The sequence below is a fragment of the Eurosta solidaginis genome, chromosome 4, assembly GCF_040869045.1.
Source record: "Eurosta solidaginis isolate ZX-2024a chromosome 4, ASM4086904v1, whole genome shotgun sequence".
In the NCBI taxonomy this organism is placed as follows: domain Eukaryota; kingdom Metazoa; phylum Arthropoda; class Insecta; order Diptera; family Tephritidae; genus Eurosta; species Eurosta solidaginis.
The window spans coordinates 93,756,985-93,784,289 of record NC_090322.1 but is presented as its reverse complement, the minus strand read 5'-3'; the positions used below and the strand labels follow the sequence as shown (position 1 = coordinate 93,784,289).

Below are 27,305 nucleotides of genomic sequence, written 5' to 3'. Positions count from 1 at the left end.
CTTTGTTTGGTCGGAGAATTCTTCTTCCTCAGAATCGGTTTTGTGTAGGTCGAAGGATTCTTTTTCTTCCCGATCAGTATCTGACATAAAAATGTTATCTTGGACTAAGTCGCTTTAGTTAGTTGGTACTTTAACTGTGCAATTGAGTTTTGTAAAACATTTAATTAATTCTTCCCTACAACGTGATAAACTTTTATTCACAGCAACTGGCCAAGGTTGGTTTTCAAAATGACCATTTACCTCTACTAGAATGTTATTATATGCCTTAATTAAAGAATTTTTATATTCATCTAACTTCTCTTGCCTTGTCGGCAAAGGACGACCTGTATATAAAACGCGTTTTTTAATTTTAAAGAAATTTTCTCTCAATTCTTTGAATTTTGTTTCGAAATTTGACATTAGCAGAAGAAAAACACTTACACTTGCAGCTTTGTATGCTTGGATATTAACAAATTTGAATGAAAAAGAAAGTTGAAATGATTTTATAATCTAAATCGAATTGTGAAAAACTTGCAAGTTTGAGTTATGAATATGAACGATTTTGAATGAAAAAGAAATTTGGAATGGTTTTATAACCTAAATTGTTTGAGTTATGAATATGAACAAATTTGAATGGAAAAGACATTTGAAATGGTTTTATAACCTAAATTGTTTGAGTTGTGAATATGAAAAATTCGAATGGAAAAGAGATTTTAGATGACTTTATAATCTAAATTGAATTCGCTTTAATTGAATTTTGTATTGAATGTTGAAGTAAAAGTAATTAATTAAATAAATTTGTTAGTTATTTGGACGTTGGAATCAATTGAAAGACAGTTGGGTTGTATTCCCTGTGAACAACCAGTTAAATTTTGGCTTTAAAAAAAGTGTGTTTATACCGGGTGTGCTACAATATACGGTATACAAGAGAGAATCCTGTAGTGGAATTCACTAACTGTTTTAACGATATTTGCCATCGCTTTATTTGCGAATCGATAACTATAACGATTTCGTTATTCAGTAACTATTTTGTATCGATATTCGTTAATCGACGATCAGCCGTGTTGTTAAATAAACGGCAAGAATTTCATATAATTTTCAATTGAACACTATTATAAAAATGTCAGGTTCTAACTGCTTTACGCTTGGGGCATATCAATGAGCCAGTCGTCTGTAAGCCACTGTATGCATCGCGTAACAAATGCTATCAACCATTCTTTGTTTTTCGATAAAGTAAAGTTTCCAATGACACAAATAGAGCGGCAAGCTGCACCATTTGTGGGAGGTACTATTGGGGCTATTGATTGCACTTATGTGTCGATCATGAGCCCGAAAAAACATGAAGAGGCATATGTGAATCACCATGGATACCATTCAATAAATGTACAAATGGTAAAAGCAATAATTCATAGAAATGTAATGTACTTTTTTGATTATAATATATTTTTATATACAGTTTTGTGACCCCAACTTAAGATATTGAATGTCAATGCTAAATTCCCAGGAGCAAGGCACGATGCATTTATCTGGAGCTCCTCTGCAGTACGGAGAGTGATGCAGAGAAATTTTGAAAATGGTAGCCGCAACATGTTTTTGATAGGTAGGTGTGTTTAATGCATTGAAATTTCCCAGAAAATAAAATCACACACAAAATTACTTGCAGGTGACTCTGGATACCTTTTAGAACCCTGGCTGATGACTCCTTTACCTAACCTACCAGAGGGGAGCCCAAAATTTCGGTACAATGAGGCATTGTGTAAAGCTCGAAACCCAGTCGAGGGACTTTTTGGTGTTCTCAAAGGAACATGGCGATGCCTATCACAGCAAAGGACTCTTTTGTATCATCCAAGATTTACTGGTAGAATAGTTAACGCATGCGCAGTGTTGCATAATATCCGATTAAGTGAACCAATACACGAGCCTGACACTGAATACTTAGATCAAAGCCCAAGTGATAGCAATGTTAATCAAGGCGCACCCTCTTCAATAGCGAAACGTGTTTAAGACCGACTTATTGCTAATTACTATACTTAAGTAAAGACTTAATAAACTTATAAATAAAAAAATCTACAGGAATGTGAAGCAAACATTTTGTCATTTTATTTTATGTTTGGTCTACTTTGGTAGCGAAAACTTCCATCATACCGAACAGTCAAACTTAACAATATCATTTCAATAGAAACGAAACAAACTTCGTGTCCTTTAAAATTAAAATAAATACTTATGATGTTTTAACGCAGCTCAATTTTATACATAATACATTTATTTGAATGTAAAAAATTCATTCACTCGTTTACATAGATCGATTTCTTTTGGAAATTATTCTAAAAAATCGCTACTTTGGTAGTGAAAACTTCGGTTCGGTATCGTCAAACTTAACAATATCATTTCAATAGAAACGAAACGAACTTCGTGTTCATTAAAATTAAAATAAATACTTATGAGGTTTTAACACAGCTCAATTTTATACATAATACATTTATTTGAATGTAAAAAATTCATTCATTCGTTTACATAGATCGATTTCTTTTGGAAATTATTTTAAAAAATTAAGTGTCACTTAAGCGCAAAGACGAAATCAAATTATAAACAAAATTTGAATGAGAAAACCCATATTAAATACGTATGTTTTTATGACTGATATAAATAAACGCAGGTTTGCACGAAACCAAAAATCTAATTAATTGCAAAACTGTATGTCGTGATACATATATGTTATGTAATGCTAATAGAAAATGTAGCAGCAATATAGGAGTATTACATAAATGTCGGGGTATTACATTAAACTTTCAGAAAACGTACACAATGACCTTAAAAAAGGCCACTTCATGTTTACTTATAAACCTACCGCTGTCATAAATATACCTATCAAAAGCTAAATCATTTTTTGAAGTAAACTTGCATCTAACATATAAATATAGGAACTTTGTATTCAAAATAAAAAAAAAAAATATCTTCAAAGGCTATAATTTTTAAAGTCGATATATTGCATTAGTTAAATTATTAAAAGTGTCCGCACATGCCTTTAAGCCATTACCCATTTTGGCCATACTCTCCGCCATCAACTTCGTCGCCTGTACACTAGCTACACTAGAGTCTGCTAGCAGCTGTTAAAAAGAGAATTCTGTGTGAAAACGGTATCAAGCCTAAATATGTATATAATAATAATAATACTTTTAAAACATCGGCTTGTTTGCTGGATGATTCTACGGCGGCAACACTTGACTCAGCTAACATCTGGTTGAAAAGAAAATTGTTACAATAATATAAAAAATATATATGTATAATGTTTAGATGCAAAATTAAACAAATTACTTTTAGGGCTGATGCCTGAGTTTGAGCAACTTCTAGAAACGTTTTTTGGATCTCGCTGGCACTTCCTACGCGCCTCCGGTTTGCACCACTTCGAGTCGTTCTCGTTGCTGGAGTAATCGGCGTTCTTCTTGAGCATTTGGGGTACATGACCGCATATTTGCGCTTGCTTCATGAATTCCAAATGGCAGGTCATAATGCGAAACCAATTGCAGTTCATCATGCAAAACCGATGGCAATTCGTCAGGTGACATCGAGTTTATATCCTCATTTTCCTTACGTAGTTGCAGTTGCTAAAAAAAAAAACAATTGTTATCTTTCAAGCTATTATTAAATAATAAATGATTTGTTCATTACCTCCATCTGTGGCACGTTTTCATCGCAGGCATCATCACCTTGCTGGTAATCCTTGCCAGTAAGGGCAATTACACGCCTCTCAAGTTCAGTGGGCCGCTGTTCATATATAGGATTGTTACCTGTCATTGCCTGCTTCCTATTCCTGTCACGAACTTTTAGACTTGTACGGCTTTTTAGATTTCTCGATACCTTTTTTAAAACAAAATTGGTTTAGATATACCTTTGAAGTACAAGAAAATAATAATGGTCGCTTACGTACGCCACTGCTCAAGAGTTTTTACAGCACCACCGAGGCTATTCAGCATTGTCGCCATTTCAGCCCATTTTTTATCACATTCGGCTTTTCCATGCCGCTTTAGAAATCTGGAACCCGCTGATCCCAGAGTTTCCATTAAAAAGTCCACCATTCGACTTAACTGCTCGGCTGTGGTACGGCTTCTCCTTTGATTGGTATTAATTGATGACGCCATTCTATTTTAATATGAGAAATTTGTTATGTCGAGAAATATGAAATTAATTCCGCACAATAATAACTTTTAAAAGCAGTTAGTGTACGGAATTTGTTTATTTTTGGAATTCCTTTTGTACTTTTCGCATTTTTTAGGTTTCGTTAAGCTGTGCTCCTACCTTTCTACTATTTTAAATGTCATTTATTGCGAGTCGTTAAAACTAAGTTAGTGAATAGTACAATCGATAAGGCAAGCGACAAAATCGTTAATTAAAATCTCGAAAAATCGCATCGTTATAAGTTAGTGAATTCCACTACTGATCTAGTTTTCCAAATGGCGTAAGAGGATATTGATGTTAACCGGAATATACATATTTATTGCAATATAATATTCGTTACAATTGTTTAACGTGACGGCCGTCCCGTTGCACAAAAAAAAACATCACATTTTACGTGCCGGCCGCACCGTTGCACAAAAAAGCATTAATTTTAGTATTTTTACGGACGCACCGTTTTCATCAAAAATATATCTTATATATAAATAGACAAGATGAAAAAATGTGGAACCGTTTTCTGCTAAACTATAATTCTAAGGTATACAAATTTTATATGTATTGATAGGAAATTTTGAGGTGCAGTGTTATCCATAAATAAAAAAAATTGTAAACTCATTTTAATATAAAAAGTTTAACATAAAAGTCACACAACTACACATGCACTTATTCATACTATAGACACGCTGTGTGTGTGTACTTGCTTTTTGTGTACTATGCTGAATCGTGAGCATGGCCCAAGAGTTGCTTTGTAGGGAAAAATTAAACAACAATAAATTTGAAACAAAAATATATAGCTCATCGTGCATCAAGTGTTTATAAAAACAAAACAAAGTAGGAATGCTAATTTATTGTTTGTAAAAATACTCAAAGTAAGGGTTAGTATTGTTTTTGTATACTCTATATTGAGAATGAGTGAAGCGAAATCATTTCCAAGAGAATAACGGCGTACGAATGTAGTCTTTGTTTTTGGTTTTGTATGTTTTCTGGATATTCGAAAAATTACTGTATTTTTGTTGCTATTTTTTCACAACTTAATACTGTTAAAAGGGGGTTTTGGCGCTCTGTCACTTTAGATTAACTTATTTAATTAGTTTACCGATACGTGTGCCAAAGCGAAAACCTTTTTTATCTCTCTGTAAATAGTACATAAAATAAAACGTGGATTTACATAATCTATAAATCTTATTAGTAAAATTTTATTAAAAAAAAACTGTCATAATTTTGTTTACAGAAGGTAAGTAAAATATTTCTTAATTAATATGTTAAAATTTGTGATTTTAATTATTGTATTTGCATTAAGTCCAAATATCCTTTGCTTTCCTGTCCTTCGCTCTCTTTTCATTTCCTCTCTTTTCCTTCTATTTCTTTTCTTTCCTTTCTTTTCCATTCTATTCTTTTATTTTCATTTTCTTTGTTTTCTTTCCTTTGCTTTCCTCTTCTTTCCTTTCCTTTCTTTTTCTTTTCTTTCCTTTCCTTACTTTCCTTTCTTTTCCTTTCCTTTCCATTCTTTTCCTTTCCTTTCCTTTCCTTTTCTTTCTTTTCCTTGTATTTCCTTTACTTTCCTGTCCTTTCCACACACATTCTATAAAAATTTATTGTTTCCAAATATGGACTGTATATTACGTTGTATTTTGTATGTTTTATAAAGAAAATGTATATGTATCACCAATTTCACTTTTCACATTGTATCGGTAATTTTATTTTATATTTTTTTTTTATAAATTTTAGTGGATAATTTTAATTGATGCAAAAAAATTCCAAAATTCAAAAAAAAAAAAATGTTAATGTTTTATTTTATGTGTAATGTGTTATGCGGACGCACCTCGTTTAATCAAAAAAAATTGTAGAGTTAAGTGTACATATATGTATTAGAATCCCTATGCAAAAGTAATTTATTAAATACATACATACGTATATCTTTATTTTTTTTTGCCACTACATCTGACTGATTGATGACCGGTATTTATCGCTGCTGCTGCTAATGCTCATTGGAGCTGGCTGTGCTGCTGCTGCTGATGTTCATTGGAGCTGGCTGTGCTTCTGCTACTGATGTTCATTGGAGCTGACTGTGCTGCTGCTGCTGATGTTCATTGGAGCTGGCTGTGCTTCTGCTACTGATGTTCATTGGAGCTGACTGTGCTTCTGCTGCTGATGTTCAATGGAGCTGGCGTGGGCTTTTACATACCGTTATGGCGTGGTACCGTTTTTCGATGTTATATGTTGAATTCTTTTTGTAGTGTGAAAATTTGTAGAGAATTTTGTAGATTTCTGTGCCGTTATATGTATATTTTTTGTAGATTTTTGTTTTAAATTTTTTGTAGTTTGTATTTTATATTTTGCAGTTTTTTGTTTTAATAAAAATTAAAATTTTTCCGCATGCCCAATTAGTGGCCTTTTGTAGGTGGCCTGGTTCTTCATTCTGCATCCGGTTTGGCAAGCTGTCCGGTCACGGTTGTAATGAACCAATCGCACCATGCCTCCGTTGGCTCCCTCACAGTGCACCATCTATGCAAAGAAGCTGGCCTCATTAACGTTTGTCATTCCAGCCACAGACTTCTTCACTTAGACAATTGTCCAGCTTGCTTGGCACTGAATTATGGAACCTCAGGTCTGCTATGCAATAGCTCTCCGAGTGGGTATAGGGTTTAAGGAGCGGTTACTCTGTTTGCTACAGCCGGCTAGTCTACGGCGTATATGGGGGGATCTTGCTCCTACACTGTCTTTTATCTCGGTTTCTCATAAAAACAAAATCAAACAGAGATTAAAAAAAAAAAATCGAATTTTGAGGCCGCCGAAGGGTTAGGCTCATCCAAATCAAACAATACCCAAAAGGATCAAATTTGCTACGGAAATAAAGAAGAAAAGCGTTATCTATTACACAACTACCTGCCACGCGTTGCATCTTTTGGGGTTCTTCCAGCAGAGGTGGAAGGCTAAGCTGTCGTTGCCCTCCCTTCTTCACCCACACAACCTGCTAAAAGAATGGTAAAATTTGTTCTCTTAGCCCACACATACTCACCGTTGCCCCTACCACAAATGTCCAATAAAAGTTAAACCTTCATTTTTCTCCTTTTACAAATTCTTAAATTTTAATCAAACTTTCTTCAATCATACATTTCGTCGTTTCTATATCTACTACTACGATAGACTTGCATTTTTATTTTCGTATTTAGTTATTACTTTGTGCTATATGTATTTATGTACATATATGTTAACCTACCTAAGCTGTTCCTTACATCATATATGTTAGCTTACATTTCAACATGTTGATCGAAATCGAATTCTCAATACTGCATTTTTATTTCGAAGTCTCTCAATCCAAAAAAAAATAAGTTCACAAATTGACAAAAGCATATATTTAAATTAATTCTCTTGAGCAGAAGAAAACATTTCTCTGGTTTCCATGACTTCTTTATATTCTCCAAAAATTCTTCTCATCTCTTATCACTAGTCAAACATGTTAAGTTGAGATTTCCCCACTACATACAATTTAAACAAAAGTCGCTCAGTATATAAATTCTCTTGTTACTTTACTACTAATTCAAAAAATACAATGTTGTTTCTCAATACTATTTCTCTCGCACTCAACATAATTCATATAGAGATCTCTGTAAATTCATCTTTAACATAGTTTCAAACATATTTATACATCGCTCTCAGTTTGTGAGTGAGCGAGAAGCACCGCTTGCACTTAATACGCAGTATGTTAACTCTTGATGTTGCGCTCTCATATGCTCACAACACTTAGAATTAATTGAGTTGGTGCATGGAGTATGAACGAAGGAAAATTGAAATTAATGAGCAGCTGAGTATGAGCAGTTAGAAAACATATTTATAAAAATGAAATTCTCTTTCAAGTTAAGAGAAGGAAAGCAGAAAAAAAATCTTTCGCAGAAAATCGAAATTATGTGAACGCTGTAACATAGCCTTCTTGCAACATAATCTGATTTTTAACGATGTTACATGGCCCAATTAACAGAGCAGCACAAAAAGAAACTAATAAAAGAAATTCAAAGCCTACTCTAAAGGTTATTAATGTTCAAAAATAAAATCTTTGATATTAATACATTTTTGTTTTGTACTATTTTTATCGTCAAATTTCTTGTGGAATTTTGTGACGAGGTAACCCCCTCCAAAGTGGTGCAAATAAAAACATGAATTGCTGCATAGATATTTAAAACAAATATACAGACCGGTTAATATATATTTTTCTTTTCAATGATGACTTACTTTTTCTTTTTATTGAGGTAATCATTTTTAATGAAAAGAAAACTATGAGTCCAACATTCATCGCACACAAAAAAAAAAATGCAAAAATTAAACAATTATAGAACGACTCAACAATGAAAACAGATAATTGGATTACCTAATTTCATCGCTCTTACTCAATTAATAAATAATCTAATTCAAACCATGTGAATCAATACCAATAACAGGTCTGTATATATAATATGTATAAATGAGTATAAAAGATGGGGCACTTACCGAATCATCCTCCTTCCGCTGGCCAGTTGATGGAGTGTTGATGGTTGTTGCTGGAATATCTTTAGGAAGAAAACACAATCACCTCTTTTTTTATTTAGCACCTTTTCCTAACATTACCCCTTTTCTTTTCTATTGGAATATTCTTCAGGGGCTTATCAATTCGCTCTCTCACCCACTGCGACTACCTTAATCGTTACACAATAAATTTTCATATCTTAAAAATAAAAATTTTTCTTCTTTTTTTTCAAGACTACAAACTACAAACAAACTATACTAGCCGCTGCGCCTCCAGAACCTGGACCAGAACTCCTGCCGTTATTTCGGATTCCAACTTCATTCTGCCTCATTTCTTGCTCTCATAGAATTCGCTTGTTTTACATTAATTATAAACGCAAATGAAATGCTGTGGTTATTATTTTTTTTTTTGTTTTTTTTTGTACAAAGTTCGCAAAAAAATTGTTTTCCTGTATTTAAAATATTTCTCAATTCAAAACTAAACATTGATAATGGCTTAGTTACGCCTCTCGCACTGCTCAACTTTACAAATCGAAATTTTTGTTAAAAGGGGGCTTTCATTTTATTTAAATTCTGAATTTTGTATTAAAATTTTCACATTATTTGATTTTTTTTCTTCACAAAATTTTTCTTCCTTTTAAAACTTTTCGGCTCCCTCGGGTAGATGTTTCTTCGGTTCAAACTTAAATGTTTTTTTTTTCTCAACAAATTTGCCTTTTCTAAACTTCCAAATAATAAAATTTTCGGTTCACTTCTGTAGATGTTTCTGTTTTTGGTTTTGTTAACATTCAGACTTCCAACTAATTAATTTTATTTTTCGATTTTTTTTTTTTTCTTCCACCAATTAAAATTTTGTTTTTATTTCTCTAAAAATTTTTATATGTATAAATTTCGGTTCACTTGATCATTTTATTTAAATTTTTTTTCTCCGATTTTGATAAATTTTAAACACATTTCATCTAAAATTTTTTTTCTTTTATTTTTTTGGTTGTTTTGTAAGTTTTCAAAGTTTCACTAGGTTTTTGTTTTTTTTGTTTTTTTGTTTAAATGTTATAAACTTTTTTTTTTTTCTTTTTCTTTTAATTAAACATCTTCCTTTTTTTTGTTTCACGCGGTACACGAACGGGATTTACGACTTATCCCTCGATTTTAAATTTATATAAAAATTTTTATTTTTCCCGGACAACCACCGGTCATGTTTCAACACCTTCAGCAACTGACTTGTCCAACTTTTTGCTTTCCGTTTCCAAGCTCAGTAACCGCCGCAATTAAGCCACTTGCTTTTCAAAAAAATTGTTTGCGAACTATTTTCTATTCAAAAAAATGTTTACGAGCTATTTTTCCCCGTTAATCGGCTGTTTTCGAACTATTTTCCTTTGTGTAGTTTTTATATTTTCAGTCTCTTCAAACATATAGAATTTATATTTTTCTCCCATACTTCCCGCGGTTATTTTTTTTTTTTTTTTTTTAATAAGCAATCTCTCACACAATTTCTGCAACATCTTTCTACAATACTCCCACAGTGTAAGCCCTGCTGTTATGATACCTGTTACCATCTGTTCTCACTTCTGTTATTAGACCTTATGTTTGAACTCATTAATGTAACATTAACTTGAACTTCGAATCTGCTCATATGCTGTTAAACCATCTATTTGGGCTTGCCCTGTTAACATCATACAGGTTTGCTATACCTCTTACTAATATACGAGAAGCATTTCCTATGGCTACCGGAAATGGAATGTTTATGTCTGGCGGATATCCGTCGAACCTCACAACACAGATCGTTTGCTCCTGCTGATATTGATCCAGAGAGAGGAAACGGTCTGAAGGCACAAACATCATAATCTTTGAGTATAAAATTACCATACCAGGGAGAGTAAAAAAAAATGATATCATAACTGTGACTAATTTACCACAAATCTTTTGCATGATATGTTCCTACGACTTTGCCATCTAGGTCTTCCAAAAGGTAATAGCAATTTCCCTTCACGGATTTGACCCTCGCTTTTACTCCAGTAGGTGCTAGCTTAGCATTAAAGTTTTTGGCTAGATTGCTCTGTGCAAAGTTTCGACGCGTTACTATTTGACCCACTCGAAAACTTCTAATCCGACTGCGTAGATTATACGAGTTGGCGTTTCGGAGGTGAGCTTTCCAGATTTTTCTTTATTACTTCCCGTATTAACTGAAAATTGTCGCTACGCTCCAGTTTTACCGTATTGTCACTAAGTAGATTCAGATTCCGCAGAAGCTTATAATCAGCGGCGTGTGCAATCACGTGCTGTCCAAACACTGCGAAATACGGCGTATAACCTAAAGATTGGTGCAAGTTTTTTCGGAGCGCACAATTAATGCTGCTGGTAAATGCATCCCAAACTCGCTGATCTTTTCGTATATATCTTCTTAGGGCTTCGTTGATGGATCTTTTAACTCGCTCAGAGGCATTAGACTGAGGGGAATAAACAGCTGTTGTGATGTGGGAGACACCATATTTTTGCAAAAATGCTCAAACTCTTTGCTTTTGAACTGGCTACCATTGTCGGTTACGACACTTTCGGGAATACCAAAGCAATCAAAAATATTTTCTTTCAAATATTCTATTATTAATTTCGATGTAAACTTATTTACTGGCTTCAAAAATACGAACTTCGTGAGATGATCCAGTACAATTAGCAAGCCAATGGTACCCTTTTTGGAACGCGGAAATGGTCCTATCAAGTCCATATATAAAATTCTGAAACGATTTGCTGTCCCATTGGTGGTCGTAGTGGCTTTGATGGTGTTTTCGACGTTTGACAGCTCTCGCAGTTCAGTACATATTCGCGTATCTGTATGACCATGCCGGGCCAATAGAACCGACGTCTAATACGTTCTACCGTTTTTGCTATCCCGACATGCGCTGCTGATGGTTGCTCGTGGGCAGCAGAAATCAAATTGTGACGTAATTCTGTAGGCACATATAATTTCCATACATTGTCATCAGTATCGCTGTTACCAGTTGCGAATTCGGTACGATGATAAATGTACCCATCAATGACTTGGAAGTCCGGCAAATTTGAGGACTGAAACCGAAGTTTTAATTCCTCATATTCAGGCGAGTTAAATGCATCGGAGCCTAAATCAATTTCCGGTAGGACTGGAAGTTCTATAACATTAATTTCGGATTCTGGCACGTCCTCATACATTCGAGACAGGACATCCGCGATTACGTTCGCACTACCCTTTTTGTGCTCAATTGAAAAGTTGAGGCCTTGCAGTTTTATGGTCCACCTCGCTAGTCTCCCGCTCAGATCCTTTTGTTGCATGAGCCAACGTAAACTAGCATGATCGGTCACAACCTTGAATTCCATCCCTTCAATATACATCCTAAACTTTTTTATTGCAAGAACAACGGCTAGACACTCAAGCTCTGTTACTGAATAATTCCGCTGCGCTTTGTTCAGCTTCTGTGACATGTATGCTATCGGTCGTTCTTGACCGTTCTCATTTTCCTGCATCAAACATGCTCCTACTCCTACTTGACTATCATCACATTGTAAAATAAAAGGTTTGTTATAGTTGGGGTGTATTAATATGGGTGCTGAAGTCAATTTTTCTTTGAGGTCCTCGAAAGCCTGCTGGGCCTCTGAATTCCACACAAACTGTTTTTTCTTGGAGAGTTACTCGGTTAAATGAAAAGTCGTCGAAGCATAATCATCAATAAATCTTCTATACCATCCGGTCATGCCAAGGAATCTCCGAAGTTGACGTACAGTCTTCGGAATAGGGTAATTCTGGATTGCGGAAATCTTTTCTTTGTCTACCTGGAGAGATCCGTTCCCCACTACAAAACCTAAATAGTTGACTTGGCTTAGACAAAATTTACTCTTTCGAATATTAATAGTCAAGCCAGCCTTTCGCAATAATGCGGAGACTTCGGACAAGTGAACCAAATGTTCATTAAATGAAGACGACACTACTAATGAATCATCCAAATATACGAAAACGTGATTTTTCAAGTTATATGGTATCACTTTATCCATAAGTCTACACATAGTTTGTGGCGCGTTGCACAATCCAAAAGGCATCCTTTTGAATTGGTACAGTGGCCTGTTAGGAACGGTAAAGGCAGTCTTTTCCCGTGATCGCTTTTCAAGACCAATTTGCCAGAAAGCATCTTTCAAGTCGATCTTGGAAATATAATGCACGGGAGGAAGCCTACTTAGCAATCCCTCAATAATGGGAATGGGATACGCATCCTTTAACGTTACCTCGTTTAATTTGCGCGAATCTAAGCAGAACCGAACCTTTCCAGGTTTGACAATTAACACTCCTGGTGAAGACCACGCCGAACTTGGGGCTTCTTCTATCACTCCTAGTTCCAACATTCTATCTTCCTGGCATAGCCTTTCCTCTACAGCTGGCGATATCGGATAAAATCTCTGCTTTATGGGTTTTGCATCTCCTGTATCTATGACATGCTCCACTAACTTGGTTAATCCCAGTCCCTCTCTCTCGAAGTTAGAAAATGATTCTATTATAATATGTAGTTGCCTTTGTTGCTGGGTATTCAGAGACGCCGCTCCCTCGGAATTAGTTTCTAATGTATTTATGTGACCGCCTTGGGTCTAAATCTTTACTTTTATATCGAACTCATTCCAAAAATCCATACCGCAAATGGCTGATTCAGTTATTGATGGGACTATCAAAAATTCTATGTGCTTAATTTGACCATTATAGTTAACGGCTACAGTTATTATACCATTTATTTGTTGTCGCTGGCCATCAGCTGTTTTCACATAGCCACTAAAGGCTGGGGAAGTAGAATTCTGCTCTAAAATGGTTTTGGCCAACTGACCACCTATCACGCTTTTATTCGCACCGCTATCTAATAATGCTAACACATTTTCACCTTTAATGTTAATTCGTATATAAGGCCTAATATCCGAGATTTTGTAAACAATGGCTGAGATGGTAAACTTTCGTAAACGCTTATTTTTAGCCCAGAAATTCTTCATTCGTTGTGCCGAACGAGAAACAATTTTTGGTGGCGCTGAGAAAATTTCAGCGCGACGCTGGTTGTACTCGGCTAACCGGACATGATACCTATGGCCTAACACTTCGCAATTCCAACACTTCAAATTTTGCACTGATATTTCGGCAACCTCCGAGTTGCTCCTCAGAGGCAGAGGTTCACTATCACGGTACGGTCGGCTGGGCTCCTCCTCCTGATTATGTGGCATTTCCTGTGGCCGCCTTGGGGTTTCTTGAGAGGATTGGCGATAGCGATTCTCTCCTACATTTAATTGTCCCAAGAGGGTGCTCAAATCACTACCGATTTGGGCGGTTATTTGCTCGCGAAAGCCAGTCAACGATTCCTGAATCATGTTTCGAACTCTAGAATAATCTACATTACTGGATCACATAGGAGCAGTAGCTGTCAATCTGTGGTCGTGTCTAGGTGAACGATATGTGTTCGGTCTATTTAAATCAGTGCCAGTGGTTCGAAGTGCATGTGTTATTGATCGAGTCGCTACTCTATTTCGGGATATAGCTCCTCCTCTGGCTCGGAATGAAGTAGTTGCTGGTGAGGCTGTCACCCCCGCTACTCCATTAGGGCTTTGTAGATCGGACGTAGTGACTGGTTCCCTGCACGAAGGACATGAGGAATTCGTATCTATCCACCTGCCTAAACATGATCGGTGAAATATGTGCTTGCAAGGAGTCTCAACACGATCCTGCGTCACACCTTCGCTACAAATGGTGCAGATCATTTCTTCGGCTGTGTTAGCCAAATTCAATTCCTCATTGCTATGTCTCACCGCCATTATGAAAAAAAAAAAAAATTTGGTATTTTTATTGGTTGGTGTTAATATTTATATATGTTTTTAGTTATTCGTATTTGTAGTTATTTGGTTTTCTAGATAAATCCGTGCACTACAAAATTTCCGTTATAAGAATGATATTTCCAAAAAAAAAACAAGCCGTTTATCACCTTGGTTGAAAGAGCGTCGATGTACTTATTTTTTGCGTTGTGCAAAATAGTCGATATGCACACCGTATTTTATTATTGGCGAACGTAGAGTTATCTGTTTAGTGTTGATCGTTTTAGGTTTACGTATGTTAACTTTATTACACGTTTACTTATTTCGATTTTATCTCTTTATATACTAGGTATTTTTCTTTTCTTTTTGCAAAAAAAAAAAAAAATATTATTATCGTGATGACATATTTGTGGCATCGGGGTCTTACATGGGCTTCAGTACATGTTTGTACGTACTACCGGTTGAACCCAACCTTGCAACAAAATGACAGTGCAAAAACTTAATTATTTAATGGCTGCGATTTCAAGTTCGGAAAGTGACGAGAGTCTAGTCATCAACTAAAGCAACTTCTCTCTATCCACTTAATCAAAAAAAAAAATTTTCAAGCGGTACAATTCGCGAGTAATCTACCAAGATAACCCAGTAGAAAAAATCTCTAACGATGTCCGATATAAATTTACGGAAACAAATATAAGGTTTTATCAAAGCTTTGATCAGGTATGACTTCGACATTAGCCAATGTCATCTATTTCCCCGAGGAAAGCATGCAAAAACTTACGCTGATATAAAGTTCACCGGTTCATATCCGAAATCATCCAGATAATGAAAATCCAAGGCAATATCTTTAGGAAAACAAAAAAAAAAAAATAGGTCAAACTGCGTTAAAGCAATCAAAAAAAATTTAATGAGCTGCAAAACATACTAAAATAAAAAAAAATCCTATAAAGTTCAAGTTTGCTACAGCCGGCTAGTCTACGGCGTATATGGGGGGATCTTGCTCCTACACTGTATTTTATCTCGGTTTCTCATAAAAACAAAATCAAACAGAGATTAAAAAAAAAATCGAATTTTGAGGCCGCCAGAGGTGGATGGCTAAGCTGTCGTTGCCCTCCCGTCTTCACCCACCCAACCTGCTAAAAGAATGGTAAAAGTTGTTCTCTTAGCCCACACATACTCACAGTTGCCCCTACCACAAATGTCCAATAAAAGTTAAACCTTCATTTTTCTCCTTTTACAAATTCTTAAATTTTAATCAAACTTTCTTCAATCATACATTTCGTCGTTTCTATATCTACTACCACGATAGACTTTTATTTTCGTATTTAGTTATTACTTTGTGCTATATGTATTTATCTACATATATGTTAACCTACCTAAGCTGTTCCTTACATCATATATGTTAGCTTACATTTCAACATGTTGATCGAAATCGAATTCTCAATACTGCATTTTTATTTCGAAGTCTCTCAATCCAAAAAAAAATAAGTTCACAAATTGACAAAAGCATATCTTTAAATTAATTCTCTTGAGCAGAAGAAAACATTTCTCTGGTTTCCATGACTTCTTTATATTCTCCAAAAATTCTTCTCATCTCTTATCACTAGTCAAACATGTTAAGTTGAGATTTCCTCGCTACATACAATTTAAACAAAAGTCGCTCAGTATATAAATTCTCTTATTACTTTACTACTAATTCAAAAAATACAATGTTGTTTCTCAATACTATTTCTCTCGCACTCAACATAATTCATATAGAGATTTCTGTAAATTCATCTTTAACATAGTTTCAAACATATTTATACATCACTCTCAGTTTGTGAGTGAGCGAGAAGCACCGCTTGCACTTAATACGCAGTATGTTAACTCTTGATGTTGCGCTCTCATATGCTCACAACACTTAGAATCAATTGAGTTGGTGCATGGAGTACGAACGAAAGAAAATTTAAATTAATGAGCAGCTGAGTATGAGCAGTTAGAAAACATATTTATAAAAATGAAATTATCTTTCAAGTTAAGAGAAGGAAAGCAGAAAAAAAAAATCTTTCGCAGAAAATCGAAATTATGTGAACGCTGTAACACAGCCTTCTTGTAACATAATCTGATTTTTAACGATGTTACATGGCCCAATTAACAGAGCAGCACAAAAAGAAACTAATAAAAGAAATTCAAAGCCTACTGTAAAGGTTATTAATGTTCAAAAATAAAATCTTTGATATTAATACATTTTTTTTTTGTACTATTTTTATCGTCAAATTTCTTGTGGAATTTTGTGACGAGGTAACCCCCTCCAAAGTGGTGCAAATAAAAACATGAATTGCTGCATAGATATTTAAAACAAATATACAGACCGGTTAATATATATTTTTCTTTTCAATGATGACTTACTTTTTCTTTTCATTGAGGTAATCATTTTTAATGAAAAGAAAACTACGAGTCCAACATTCATCGCACACAAAAAAAAAAATGCAATAATTAAACAATTATAGAACGACTCAACAATGAAAACAGATAATTGGATTACCTAATTTCATCGCTCTTACTCAATTAATAAATAATCTAATTCAAAGCATGTGAATCAATACCAATAACAGGTCTGTATATATAATATGTATAAATGAGTATAAAAAATGGGGCACTTACCGAATCATCCTCCTTCCGCTGGCCAGTTCATGGAGTGTTGATGGTTGTTGCTGGAATATCTTTAGGAAGAAAACACAATCACCTCTTTTTTTTATTTAGCACCTTTTCCTAACATTACCCCTTTTCTTTTCTATTCGAATATTCTTCAGGGGCTTATCAATTCGCTCACTCACCCACTGCGACTACCTTAATCGTTACACAATAAATTTTCATATCTTAAAAATAAAAATTTTTATTTTTCTTCTTTTTTTTCAAGACTACAAACTGCAAACAAACTATACTAGCCGCTGCGCCTCCAGAACCTGGACCAGAACTCGTGCCGTTATTTCGGACTCCAACTTCATTCTGCCTCATTTCTTGCTCTCATAGAATTAGCTTGTTTTACATTAATTATAAACGCAAATGAAATGCTGTGGTTATTATTTTTTTTTGTTTTTTTTTTTTTGTACTAAGTTCGCAAAAAAATTTTTTCTTGTATTTAAAATATTTCTCAATTCAAAACTAAACATTGATCATGGCTTAGTTACGCCTCTCGCACTGCTCAACTTTCCAAATCGAAATTTTTGTTAAAAGGGGCTTTCATTTTATTTAAATTCTGAATTTTGTATTAAAATTTTCACATTATTTGATTTTTTTTTTCTTCACAAATTTTTTTTTTCTTATAAAACTTTTCGGCTCCCTCGGGTAGATGTTTCTTCGCTTCAAACTTAAATGTTTTTTTTTCTCAAACAATTTGCCTTTTCTAAACTTCCAAATAATAAAATTTTCGGTTCACTTCTGTAGATGTTTCTGTTTTTGGTTTTGTTAACATTCAGACTTCCAACTAATTAATTTTATTTTTCGATTTTTTTTTCTTCCACCAATTAAAATTTTGTTTTTATTTCTCTAAAAATTTTTGTATGTATAAATTTCGGTTTACTTGATCATTTTATTTAAATTTTTTTCTCCGATTTTGATAAATTTTAAACACATTTCATCTAAAATTTTTTTTCTTTTATTTTTTTGGTTGTTTTGTAAGTTTTCTAAGTTTCACTAAGTTTTTCTTTTTTTTTGTTTTTTTTTTGTTTAAATGTTATAAACTTCTTTTTTGTTCTTTTTCTTTTAATTAAACATCTTCCTTTTTTTTTGTTTCACGCGGTACACGAACGGGATTTACGACTTATCCCTCGATTTTAAATTTATATAAAAATTTTTATTTTTACCGGACAACCACCGGTCATGTTTCAACTCCTTCAGCAGCTGACTTGTCCAACTTTTTGCTATCCGTTTCCAAGCTCGGTAACCGCCGCACAGTGTTTCGTGTAGAACAAGCTAGCTGGACAAAAACAAGGTTCTTATTCCAAGAAATGTGTAATGAGAAATGAAAGAAAACAAACAAAATAACGGGATTTTTCCTTTTCTTTTGATATTTTTGCTCATATATATTGAATAATTGAAGTAAGAAGGCAGGAGTGGCCGTAAAATGCATTGATTAATTTGCAAAATTCTTGTTGAATATTAAGATTCATATTTCTTTTAAGTGAAGACTTTACATAATTTTTTTGATGGATTCTAAGCTCGAAGGTAAGTAAAATTTTTTAATAGTAATTCTTTCACAATTAGAGTATTTTCAATATATTTAACATTCCGTTATTAAGAAGAAAAGGTATTTTTCCCTATATTTTTAACTTTAGGGACAAAAAAGTTACACACATCCGCGGACATCCGGGCTTAATTTTACATATGTTATAGTCGCAAGTATTCTCTAATAGTCGAAAGAAAAAACCATTGCGAATTCTTTGCACACCTATTTTTAATTTTTTTTTTTGTAGATTTAGTTATCTCTACATATCAAATAGGATGTATGTACGTACCAGCTCCGACGAGATATTCGAACCTTTAAAGCTGATCTACAAACGGCAAAACCAATTCCTTGGTACAGGGAACAAACACGTAGCCACAAAACATACAAAAATAAACGCGCAAGGTCAACAAGAGCATACCAAAAGCAAAAAGGCGAAGATCATTGACTTCAACCTGCCACAATCTACCGCACCAGTCACCAAGGCATAAAAACAGGTACATACAATGGATTGATGAAGATAAACCAAAACCAGGTTTCGGCAATACCAATGACGGCAACACTGCTCGTAGGTTTTTCGAAAATTCTGAGGCTAGTGCTGAGATTACGGGATTGGATGTAACGCTCATCAAAAGATTCGACACTCTCCTTCGCGCATTAGCATCCAAAGATTTGAAAAATTTGCGGTCGAGACTAAAAAACTATACATAGATCTCTATCCATGGTTTAATATGCCTGTTACAGTTCATAAATTCTTAGTGCATAGTACTGGTATTATAAAATCAGCAATTTTACCTATTGGTCAACTTACCGAAGAAGCACAGGAAGCCCGTAACAAAGATTTGAGACGATTCAGGGATTATAACACACAAAAGCAGACGCGTGAAGCCACGAATAGAGAGCTTATGAATATGTTGCTTATAACATCGGATCCTTTAGTTAACAGTTTTAGGGAGATACCTAAGAAAAAATTTAAAAGTCTGACTTAAGAAGTCTTAAATTTACTGTCCCCCCATAATGTTGAGGAGTCAATAAATACCCCAGTTGTTTCAAGCTTTCACAGTAGTGTTGCTGATGCTCATGACTATTCCACAATGAAAGTGATGATAGCGAATAATAACATAATTATAAAAGATAACCTACCCTATAACTTTTTGTTGGATCAGGTTTTATTTAATTTAAATCTATTGTCTTTTCTACTTTGTATGATACTTTACTTTTAAGTTTTTGTAATAAGTAATTTTCACATAATTAATTTAATTATTTACATTGTTATTATTATTATTGTAATTCACTTTTACATTCCTGACTGGTACTATAAAATAATTCTGTAAAAATTGTAGTGCCAGGATAAATACTCAAATAAATACAAAAACAGCCCAATTCTAAACGAAAATTCCGTGCGAGTTTTCTCCCTTCTCCCATTCCTCGTATTCTAAATAAAAATTCATTGTGAGTTTTTTCACTTCTCCCTTTCCTCCTATTCTGAACAATGTTCGAAAAAGCGGAAACCGGTTATGGGAGAAAAGTAGGTATTATGAATGTGAGGGAGAGGGAGATTTCTTTGCCATTTCATAGGAGTTTTTTCACCTTTTAAATTAAAGGGAATGCATCAAAATAGTTAAAGGAAATTGGTTATTTTGAGAAAGAACACTTATTTGTAAAAATTTGTGCTAAAAGATGTATTTATATTCTACCACAATATTCTCACTTCTAATACAACAACAACTACAACCACAATATTCTTTATTTTAAGTTGAAAAGTATATCATAAGCAATGGTAGAGCTCTTGGTATACAAATTTGATGCAGTCATCCAGAAATTGCGCAAGGATTTTTTAATAAGGCTTAAATAGATTTTGGCATATGATGAAGGACGAATTCAACTCAACTTGGCCGCCAGAAAATTGCTTTGCTGAATGAAAGCAGGCATCTCCGGCAGATTTGTGTGCGGCCGTCTTCTTCTTATGTTCCGCTGTTGATGTTGCTGTGGCACCAATTCATTACTCATTTCAGTGAATACCACATGAAATGCAATAAATACTGTGCAATGTTTATATTTTATTTCTTAATTTCCAACAAATTTGCAACAATAATTAAACTTTTCAATTTTTTTAAACAAAATAAGAAATGTGCAACGAAATTTCAATTGACAAAACAGCTGACTTCGAAAATGCGAAATTCCTATTCCCTAATTATTGTTCTCCCTAGGAGAACAGAATTGGAGGAATTTTTCCTCGGGAACAAAAAAATCCGCGAGAACAAAATTCCGCGAGAATATTTAGAATTGGTCTGAATATGTATGTACATATGTACAGTCACTCATATAAATAAGTAGACACCCCTTTTTGGATAATTCTTACAATTTTCGCTTTCGCAAATTTATTTTAACTAATTTCCCATAAGAAAATTTGTCACGATCTATAACAAAAACTAAATTATATTTTAAAAATTCGACGAATTTTCATAAAAAATTTTAATTTTTTTTTCCGAATTTTTAGAATTTTTTAGAGTATTGAGATTTGTATTCCATTCAATTTAAGTACAATAAAGTAATAATCTTAAGTCCTTTAAATTTTTTTGGATCTATGTCACTTATTCACATTAGTTACTGTATATGAAATAAGCAAATGTATGCATATGAAGTAAAATTTTGGAAAAAAATAAAAAAAAGAACATATGGCTGAAAAAAATGACGTAGTTGTAATAAATGACTGCATATGAAACGGAAAATCTCATAAAATAATTTTGTCCAGCTAGCTTGTTCTCCACGAAACACTGTGCGCCGCAATTAAGCCACTTGCTCTCCAAAAAAATTGTTTGCGAACTATTTTCTATTCAAAAAAATGTTTACGAGCTATTTTTCCCCGTTAATCGGCTGTTTTCGAACTATTTTCCTTTGTGTAGTTTTTATATTTTCAGTTTTTTCAAACCTATAGAATTTATATTTTTCTCCTATACTTCCCGCGGTTATTTTTTTTTCTTTGTTTAATAAGCAATCTCTCACACAATTTCTGCAACATTTTTCTACAATACTCCCACAGTGTAAACCCTGCTGTTATGATACCTGTTACCATCTGTTCTCACTTCTGATATTAGAACTTATGTTAGAACTCATTAATGTAACATTAACTTGAACTTCGAAACTGCTCATATGCTGTTAAACCATCTATTTGGGCTTGCCCTCTTAACATCATACAGGTTTGCTATACCTCTTACTAATATACGAGAAGCATTTCCTATGGCTACCGGAAATATAATGTTTATGTCTGGCGGATATCCGTCGAACCTTACACGGTCGCCATGTGAAGTTCCATTTTGGAACTTCTGCAAAAAAAAAAATGTTCTGCGCGCACACCCTACTACGCGCACGTAACTTTTCCAAACCTTTGTTTTTTTGTTCACCTTTAAAATTAAAGAATTTTTGCTTGGTTTGTAATGTATTTATTCAGTTACAACTTTTTGCTCTCTGCACGTTTAGATTTCTTCATTTGTGTTACTTAGCTTCCTGATTTTTAAGTATTTTCTTTTATTTCACGAGCGTCGTGTCCATATGCCAAATTTATAATAATGGCCGGTGCTTTTTTGCCGAGCCAAACTCTCCGTTTCCCAACTTGTTTCAACACCTGTTGTCCATTCACAATAGACAACAGGGTTGCACCAAGTGGGAAACAGGGTGAGACTATAAGGCTGTTGTTACATGAATCCGAAATCGTTAAGTTTCGTGGTGATACTGATTAAGGTTCATCTTCAAAAAGTCTTCCAACAATACCACCAACTCTGTATCAAAGTTCCGATTATTTAAACAACTTTTGCGATCTGAAGAAGTCAACGAAATAATTCGTCGAGGTCATCAAAAGTGTCCTGTGTCGGCATTTCCTACCTCGTTGTTAAACAGAATCTTGCCAAATGGAGAGAAACTGGAGCGGCAATGCTTTTTATTGCCTACCATGTCGTCTGTTAAGCACCAATACTTTAAATCGACCTAAAATTTGTTGTCCTGGCGGATATTCGAAATTGTAGGTGGAAAGAAGCTATACGATAACTGCCAACACACGAAAATACTCAAGATCACATTAAACGTTATATCCTATGGCGATCTTTACAAAATCTAATTAAAAAGGAGGCTACAATTGATACACTTATCAATGAACAGCTAATCACTGAAACTCAAAAGTGGAAAGAAATTTTATATAGAATTTTGGACTCTATTTTATTTTTGGTTGAAAGAGGCCTAGCTTTCAGAGGCGAAAGTATATACATATCTTGGTGAACGAAACGATAGAAATTTTTTGGGCATCTTAGAACTCATAAGCAATTATGATTCGATACTTAGAGATCATTTGGGGAAAGTTAGGATTTCACAACAGCAGCACAAACTTTTAGAAGTTCACTATCATTCCCCAGACATTCAGAACGGGTTTATAGAAATTTGTGCAAAACACGTGAGGGAAACTATATTAGGTCAACGCAAGAAAGCCAAGTATTTTGCTATTATCGTTGATGCTACGCCTGATGCTAGTCACCTTGAACAGACTACGTTCATTTTGCGCTACGTCCATTTCAATTCGAGAGCAACAAATTTTACAATTCAAGAACGGTTTTGGCTTTCGTGGATTGTAACCAAAAAACTGGTCAGGAAATCGGTTATTTAATTTGCCTTACTCTAGGTAAACATGAAATCCCATTAAAAGATTACTCGCCTTGTGCAACCCACAGTCTGAATTTGTGTGGTGTTGATGCTGCAGAATGTTGTACGGCTGCAATTATGTTCTTCGGAGTTGTACAAAAATGTTTTACTATTTTCAGCAGCAATGGGACATCCTCAAAAAAAATGTACCGAGCTCTCTTCACAGTCTTTCAGACACTAGGTGGTCGGCTAGAATTGAGGCAATCAGACCATTCGCAAACCATATTCCAGGATTGACACAAGCACCAAACGCATTACTTAAGCTAAATTTGACTGCACAGGCATACGGAGATATTACCGGCATTCTCAAGTACATCAACAAGCTCGAATTTATCTTGCTGTCCTCAATTTGGTTCAAAATACTGACTACCATTAATGAAAGAAACGTCGTACCCCAAGCTAGAGACACCACCATAGATGTTGAGGTCCGACATCTGGTTCCCCCCATAAATTCAGAAAACAAAAACTCGGAAACACATTTTTTCAGAAAACATTAGTCAGAACCCTTTTTTCAGAAAGCCAAAATTCAGAAGTAAAAATTCAGAAACAAAAATTCACAAAGTAATCAGACAACAAAAACATAAAATTTTGTGCAAAATAATATCACCAAATTGGGTGAAGTCCGTACAAATAATTCTATCGAAAGGTGGCACAACGTCATTCGAAGTGCGCTTGGGACACACGCTAAAATATATATAGTTTCATAAATATAATAAAAAACGAACATGCAAAATCAGATACAAAACTGCAGCAATTTTCAGCTGGAGGCGAGCCATATCGGAAACGCAAGATAAAATATAAAGACTTCGTTTATTTAATATGTAAATTCATTTGAAAAAGATAAACGCGTGCTATTGCACACAATTTAAAATTTTATATTTGACTACTTTTTCTTTATACATAATTCCTTCCAAATAAATGAACGCTTCTGAATTTTGAGAAAAATTTAATGTATTTTCTGTCGTCTGATTATTTGCTGAATTTGGACTTCTGAGTTTTGACCTCTAAATTTTTTTTCCGGACATTCGAAAGAGAAAACCCAAAAGACGTTCTGAAAATAATTTAAATGATATGATTACGGATGATTCAGAGTCTGTTTTTAAAAACAATACATTCCTGGTAATCGTTGATTTGGTAATCACTGGCATTACTGAATGATTTGCAGCTATGAGAAATTTGAACGAGACGTTTTCCTTTTTGTGGCAATTTGAAGACATGGATGAAACTACGATTCGGGCGAATGCAGCAAAATTTGTCGAAAAATACAAGCCGGACGTTTCTCAAAGCAAAGAATGCGAAATACATCACTTGAAACACATTTAAGAAGCAAATTTTGATAAAGGTTAGTCAATATTGGAATTGCTAAATGACATTTATGTATGTTCAAAATCTGTATACAATCTTCCCCAACATTTGTGTTGCTTTACGTATCTTTTGCACTATACCTGTCACTGTAGCTAGTTGCAGCGTCCTTGCAAGAATAAAATACTGTAATAGATCGTGTTCATCTCAAGAGCGAGTTTCAGGACTTACCACGCTTTGTGTTGAATCCGTTTTGGCAAGACAATTAAATTTTGATATTATTATAAAAAATTTTGCAGCGAAAAAAGCAAGAAAAGCCGCTCTTTGATATCCGAACCTTCTATATTGAATAATTAAAATTTATAATCATCATTATATTTATTAGAAATGTACTAAAATGTTACCAAATAACTAGAAAAGATTATTTGAAACAATATGTGGCTGTAAAAAGAGAATTTTATTTCTACGTTCCAATAAATAGTAAATATTCTGTGTTAATTTTATTTTCAGCTCTTTGTCCAAAAATCATTAGTTGATGTGGCAAACATTTTGTTTGATGTAATCCATCAATAGTGATTCATGAATGAGACATCATTAATTCAAATTAATCAAATGTATTTGTGGATTTTTTATAGGGGGCCCGTAAATTGTTTAGTCCCCGGCCCGGATTTTCTCTCTACGGCCCTGCATGTGAATGTTATAAATAAGTCAGGCGTTCAATAATGACGGACATATAAGAGGGCGTCTTGTGTACGTTCATGCAAATATCGAGGCCATCCAGTAAATCAAGACGGCAAAATTACTAACTGACTGTAGGGTTCCTTTTAATATATATCTTATAAGTTTTACTTTTAACATTGCATACTTTGTAAAATCAGTTTATTAGTTTATTCAATTATTTTATTTTCATTTTTGATTCAAATATTTAAAAAATTTTCAGTGAGATAAGAAATTTGAAAATAAAAATATGTTCGCGTTTTTTTAATCGTTATTTTAAATAATAAAGATTGTTTATAATTAAAATTTTATATGTGGTTGTCTTTAACCACATTTGGCGATCTTGGTTGTACGCCTGGAATTGTGTTTTAAAAAATTAATATAATTGATAAGTGCGGCTAAAATCAGGCAAATGAAAAAACTTTAAACATTTATGTTGAATAGTTTTGTGCAAAATATAAGCAGCATTAAAAATGCATATTTTAACAACATTTATAATAACAATATAAATCAATATTATTAACAATTCTAAAAACTACATTCCTGCTGTTGTTGTGGAAGTCCTCAAGTATGTGTTTGTTGTCTTGGAATTCGTCAGCAGTTTCAATTTTTCGTCCTTTTTATGAAGTTCATAATTATTTGAATAGTATTGTGTTGAATTATCAATGTGGAAAAAGGTCAAAAATGTTTTAAACTTGAAATTTATAATAATATTAAAACTATTCCAATTGACAGATTAAAACCTGCAATAATTGAAACAACAGACACAAACGATACCAAGAATTTACACAAAAAAAGAGTTATGTTCAATTTGTTTAATGTTAAATTTTCTTGAAGGGGGAGTAATGTAGGGTTCCTTTTAATATATATTATAAGTTTTACTTTTAACTTAGCATACTTTGTAATTTAAGTTTATTAGTTTATTCAATTATTTTATTTTCATTTTTGATTTAAATATTTCAAAATTTTTCAGTGAGATAAGAAACTTGAAAATAAAAATATGTTCGCGTTTTTGTAATCGTTATTTTAAATAATAAAGATTGTTTATAATTAAACTTTTATATGTGGTTGTCTTTAACAGGCATGCTTAACGAACGAAACGATATCATTTCGTTACGATAATCAACGCTAATAAACGAAACGAAGTCCACTGTAAAGTCCCTATCGAATCCGTCTAGGCACAATGACAAAGTTTCCATCTCCTTTGGCGACAAAGTGCGCGAGCGCTTTCTGCCAACAATACATAATGCATTCTACGTTCGACAAAAATAGACGCTCGTAAACATAAGTTCAGCGCGTCACCAATTACCATCACCGCCAATAAGGTTGAGGATGCCATCGGTCATGCTAAACCATCCAAAGCAGTGGGCCCAGACGTAGCCATGCCGATGCTTAAAAGCCTAGGGAAAGAGGGTTTCAAATATTTAGCACATGTCTTCAACCTGTCTCTTTCCACCTTTGTCATACCCGAGAAATGGAAAATGGCCAAGGTGGTCCCGCTACTAAAGCCTGGGAAACCAGCTAACATAGGAGTCATATCGCCCGATATCTCTCCTATCGCCAGTAGCCACGACGCTTGAAGAAATTTTGCTCCCCTACTTCAAAGCAAATTTGCAGCTAGCCTGTCATCAGCATGGCTTTAGAAAACTCCATAGCACCACCACCGCGCTAAATGCCATTAGCACCCAGATAAATTGTGATTTAAACCAGAAGCCCCACCATAGAACAGTACTCGTAGCGCTAGACCTATCAAAAACTTATGATGCGGCCCATGGCACGTTACTGCAAGACTTGGAAGGGTCTACCCTTCCCTCATGTCTTAAAAGGAGGACCGCAAATTACCTGGGTGGTCGGCAGGCATCGGTGCAATTCAGAAACCAAATATCAAAGCCAAGAAGAATTAAACAAAGGGTGCCACAGGGTGATGTCCTATCCCCGCTTT

General features: G+C 34.2%; 1 protein-coding gene and 1 long non-coding RNA gene across 2 annotated transcripts in view; both read left to right on the top strand.

The window, feature by feature from the left end:
- The window catches only part of Rbcn-3A (Rabconnectin-3A), a 2,573,828-nt gene that overhangs the window by 80,872 nt on the left and 2,465,651 nt on the right, over positions 1-27,305 (top strand). The gene's annotated exons all lie outside the window — the stretch shown is intronic.
- Positions 1,340-1,758, top strand: LOC137250762 (uncharacterized). The gene is made up of 3 exons (XR_010953061.1): positions 1,340-1,371; positions 1,436-1,579; positions 1,643-1,758. It is a non-coding gene; the product is annotated as an uncharacterized lncRNA (long non-coding RNA).